Below are 5,000 nucleotides of genomic sequence, written 5' to 3'. Positions count from 1 at the left end.
GCCGGTGTTGGCGACGTGGCGGTCGAAAGGCCTGCCGACGAAGTCTTACTCCGGCGGGTGCGACGGGCGGTGACGGTTTTCTGAGTTCGGGCAGCCGAGCAAAGAACGAAATTTTAACGGAGAAGCCTTCGGGTTTCGCATCGACCGAGCGACGGCGCCGCATCAGCGGCACCTCCTTCGTCGGCCTTTCGGGGCTACGCTAAAGTAGCTACCTGGTTGATCCTGCCAGTAGTCATATGCTTGTCTCAAAGATTAAGCCATGCAAGTCTAAGTACGAGCTATCGTACAGTGAAACTGCGAATGGCTCATTAAATCAGTTATGGTTCATTTGATCGTACGTTTTACGTGGTTAACTGTGGAAATGCTAGAGCTAATACATGCGTGAAGCGCCGACCTCGCGGGAGGCGTGCTTTTATCAGACCAAAAACCGACCGGGCTTCGGCCCGCAACCTTTGGTGACTCTGGATAACTTTGCGGATCGCACGGTCTCGCACCGGCGACGGATCATTCAAGTGTCTGCCCTATCAACTTTCGTCGGTACGGTACTGGCCTACCGAGGTTCTTACGGGTAACGGAGAATCAGGGTTCGATTCCGGAGAGGGAGCCTGAGAAACGGCTACCACATCCAAGGAAGGCAGCAGGCGCGCAAATTACCCATTCCCGACGCGGGGAGGTAGTGACGAAAAATAACAATACAGGACTCTAAACGAGGCCCTGTAATTGGAATGAGTACACTTTAAAACCTTTAACGAGTATCCATTGGAGGGCAAGTCTGGTGCCAGCAGCCGCGGTAATTCCAGCTCCAAAAGTGTATATTTAAGTTGTTGCGGTTAAAAAGCTCGTAGTTGGATTTTGGGCGCAGGCGGCCGGTCCGTCGCAAGGCGTGTACTGGCCGTCCTGGCCTCACCTCCGGTTCTCCGCCGGTGCCCTTGACTGAGTGTCGGCGGCGGCCGGAACGTTTACTTTGAAAAAATTAGAGTGTTCAAAGCAGGCGATTCGCCTGAATAATGGTGCATGGAATAATGGAATAGGACCTCGGTTCTATTTTGTTGGTTTTCGGAGCGCGAGGTAATGATTAAGAGGGACAGACGGGGGCATTCGTACTGTGCCGTTAGAGGTGAAATTCTTGGATCGGCGCAAGACGAACGACTGCGAAAGCATTTGCCAAGAATGTTTTCTTTAATCAAGAGCGAAAGTCAGAGGTTCGAAGACGATCAGATACCGTCCTAGTTCTGACTATAAACGATGCCAACTAGCGATCGGGGGGCGTTAGTTTTACGACCTCTCCGGCAGCTTGCGGGAAACCAAAGTCTTTGGGTTCCGGGGGAAGTATGGTTGCAAAGCTGAAACTTAAAGGAATTGACGGAAGGGCACCACCAGGAGTGGAGCCTGCGGCTTAATTTGACTCAACACGGGAAATCTCACCCGGCCCGGACACAGTGAGGATTGACAGATTGAGAGCTCTTTCTTGATTCTGTGGGTGGTGGTGCATGGCCGTTCTTAGTTGGTGGAGCGATTTGTCTGGTTAATTCCGATAACGAACGAGACTCTGGCTTGCTAACTAGTTACGCGACCCAATCGGTCGGCGTCTAACTTCTTAGAGGGACTAGTGGCGTTTAGCCACACGAGATTGAGCAATAACAGGTCTGTGATGCCCTTAGATGTTCGGGGCCGCACGCGCGCTACACTGACCGGATCAGCATGTGCTCGCCTTGGCCGACAGGTCTGGGTAACCCGCTGAACCCCGGTCGTGCTAGGGATAGGGAATTGCAATTATTTCCCTTGAACGAGGAATTCCCAGTAAGCGCGAGTCATTAGCTCGCGTTGATTACGTCCCTGCCCTTTGTACACACCGCCCGTCGCTACTACCGATTGAATGGTTTAGTGAGGTCCTCCGATTGGACCTGGCGCGGCCGGCAACGGTCGAGCCGGCGTCCGAGAAGACGATCTAACTTGATCATTTAGAGGAAGTAAAAGTCGTAACAAGGTTTCCGTAGGTGAACCTGCGGAAGGATCATTAACGGTCTCGCAAACGCTTCGGCGAACGCGAAACTCGGACAAGCGAGAGAAAAAGTCTTTGCTACCCGGCGCCCGACCCGCGAGGAGCGGCGCGCCGGCCGGCGATTCGGTCACCCGGTAATGTTTGCGCGTCGAGTGCCGCGGTGCCGCGCGCTCCGGCTTCAAGCGTCGGCCTGGCCGACCGCTCGGCGCGGTCTATTTTGTCACCCTATAGTGCGAGGCACTGTGCGAGCGAAACAATCGTGGATGGCTCTTGGCGGTGGATCACTCGGCTCGTGAGTCGATGAAGGACGCAGCTAGCTGCGTGAATTAGTGTGAATTGCAGGACACATTGAGCATCGACGTTCTGAACGCAAATTGCGGCCTCGGGTCAATCCCGGGGCCGCGCCCGCCTCAGGGTCGCGTTGCAAACGTTCCGCGCGGGGATTTCTCCGCGCGGCTGCTGCGGCGTCGGACGCGCGAGCGCCCGTCCCGCTCAAGACAGCACGGCACGATGCGCGACGATCGCGACCAGAATCCCGCGCGGCGGCGGCGAGTCGACCTCGAAGAGGCCAACGGCTGGCGGCTCAAGGGCGGGAATCGAGGTGCGCGGCGGCGCGCGGCGCCGACGGCGAGCGCGGAACGGGAAGAATAGTCCCGGTCCTTACTTTCGGCCTGAGGTCGGACGAGGCTACCCGCTGAATTTAAGCATATTACTAAGCGGAGGAAAAGAAACTAACGAGGATTCCCTCAGTAACGGCGAGTGAAGCGGGATGTGCCCATCGCCGAATCCGCGCGCTTTTGGAGTGCGCGGAATTGTGGCGTACGGAATTCGTCACGGCGCGCTTCGCCGGTCGCCCGCGTCCTTCTGATCGAGGCCTTTTCCCAGAGCGGGTGTCAGGCCCATGGCGGCGACAGGCGGGCGCGCTACGGCGTCTTCCCAGAGTCGGGTTGTTTGGGAATGCAGCCCAAAGCGGGTGGTAAACTCCATCTAAGGCTAAATACGGTCACGAGACCGATAGCGAACAAGTACCGTGAGGGAAAGTTGAAAAGCACTTTGAAGAGAGAGTTAAAGAGTACGTGAAACCGTCGAGAGGCAAACGGGAGGGCCTGTCGAGTCGCCCGGTCGCTTTCAGCCGGCCCCCTGTCGGCGACGTTGTCGTGCGGACCCTCACGGGCCGCCGGCGGCGCCGCCCGATCGGGGACCAGCGCACTAGCGCCGGGCGAAGGCCGCGACCGTCTGGACGGCGGCGAGAAGGCCGCGCGCAAGGTAACCCGGCCTCGGTCGGGTACTATAGGCGCGCGTGTCCGTCGGCCCGCCGTTCGGGCGAGGAGAGATCGCCGCGTCTGCCCTTCGGGGCCGAGCGCCCGGTGCCGGCTGGGGCGTCGTGGGTCGGGGACTGTTCTCAGTGCCCAGCCTCTTCGTCTCGGTCGCGCTTCCGGTGTCGTTTCGCGAGGCGCACGGGGTCCGCGGCTGAAGTCAGCCACCTTCCCGACCCGTCTTGAAACACGGACCAAGGAGTCTAACGTGAGCGCGAGCCACGGGGCAGTACGAAACCCATGGGCGCAGTGAAAGTGAATGTCGGCGCGGTCCGGCGGAGGTGAGACGTCGTCGTTCGCGGCGGCCGCATCACCGGCCGATCTCGTCCGCTTTGCCGGAGAGGTCGAGCGAGAGCGTTCGCGTTGGGACCCGAAAGATGGTGAACTATGCCTGAAGAGGTTGAAGCCAGAGGAAACTCTGGTGGAGGACCGTAGCGATTCTGACGTGCAAATCGATCGTCAAATTTGGGTATAGGGGCGAAAGACTAATCGAACCGTCTAGTAGCTGGTTCCCTCCGAAGTTTCCCTCAGGATAGCTGGCGCTCTGTCGCAGTTTTATCTGGTAAAGCGAATGATTAGAGGCCTTGGGGACGAAACGTCCTCAACCTATTCTCAAACTTTAAATTGGTAAGAAGCCCGACTCGCTTAATTGGAGCCGGGCATGGAATGCGAGTGCCAAGTGGGCCACTCTTGGTAAGCAGGACTGGCGATGCGGGATGAACCGAACGCCGGGTTAAGGCGCCCGACGCGACGCTCATCAGAGCCCACAAAAGGTGTTGGTTGATCTAGACAGCAGGACGGTGGCCATGGAAGTCGGAATCCGCTAAGGAGTGTGTAACAACTCACCTGCCGAATCAATCAGCCCTGAAAATGGATGGCGCTGGAGCGTCGGGCCTATACCCGGCCGTCGCGGCGGTACGAGCACACCGGTGCGCTAGGCCGCGACGAGTAGGAGGGCCGCGGCGGCGTGCGTCGAAGCCTAGGGCGCGAGCCCGGGTGGAGCAGCCGTCGGTGCAGATCTTGGTGGTAGTAGCAAATATTCAAATGAGAACTTTGAAGGCCGAAGTGGAGAAGGGTTCCATGTGAACAGCAGTTGAACATGGGTCAGTCGATCCTAAGGAATAGGCGAATGCCGTTCTGAAGCGGGGCGATGCTCGTCGTTGCCCCGGCGGACCGAAAGGGAATCGGGTTAATATTCCCGAACCTCGACGCGGAGATCGGCGCTTCGGCGCCTGGTGCGGCAACGCAAGCGAACTCGGAAACGTCGGCGTGGGTCCCGGGAAGAGTTCTCTTTTCTTGGTAAGGGTGCGGCGACCCTGGAATCGGTTTGCCCGGAGATAGGGACATGGGCCCCGCAAAGCACCACGTCTCTTGTGGTGTCCGGTGCGCTCGCGTCGACCCGTGAAAATCCGAGGGAGATGGTGTAAGTTTCGTGCGAGGTCGTACCCATATCCGCAGCAGGTCTCCGAGGTGAACAGCCTCTGGCCGATAGAACAATGTAGGTAAGGGAAGTCGGCAAACTAGATCCGTAACTTCGGGAAAAGGATTGGCTCTAAGGGCCGGGTCGGTCGGGCTGAGGCACGAAGCGGGCGACGGGACTGTACCGGACTGGGCGAACGCCTGCTCTCACGGGCGGGCGTGAGCCTGGACCTGTGTCGGTCTCTGCTCGTGGACTGCCGCAG

The 5,000-nt window shown here is 58.4% G+C and overlaps 2 non-coding genes and 1 pseudogene across 2 annotated transcripts; all 3 read left to right on the top strand.

The window, feature by feature from the left end:
* The first annotated feature begins 209 nt into the window (after window positions 1-209).
* Window positions 210-2,020, top strand: LOC146144413 (small subunit ribosomal RNA). Its single transcript, XR_014500084.1, has one exon. It is a non-coding gene; the product is annotated as a small subunit ribosomal RNA (ribosomal RNA).
* Window positions 2,021-2,267: 247 nt separating this feature from the next.
* On the top strand, window positions 2,268-2,421 carry LOC146144412 (5.8S ribosomal RNA). Its single transcript, XR_014498954.1, has one exon. It is a non-coding gene; the product is annotated as a 5.8S ribosomal RNA (ribosomal RNA).
* Window positions 2,422-2,692: 271 nt separating this feature from the next.
* On the top strand, window positions 2,693-4,805 carry LOC146144411 (large subunit ribosomal RNA; annotated as a pseudogene).
* Window positions 4,806-5,000: the final 195 nt, after the last annotated feature.

The sequence above is a fragment of the Ascidiella aspersa genome, chromosome 5 (assembly GCF_963924565.1).
Source record: "Ascidiella aspersa chromosome 5, kaAscAspe10.2, whole genome shotgun sequence".
In the NCBI taxonomy this organism is placed as follows: Eukaryota; Metazoa; Chordata; class Ascidiacea; order Phlebobranchia; family Ascidiidae; genus Ascidiella; species Ascidiella aspersa.
The sequence above is the reverse complement of the archived record's forward strand: the minus strand, read 5'-3'. Positions and strand labels throughout refer to the sequence as shown.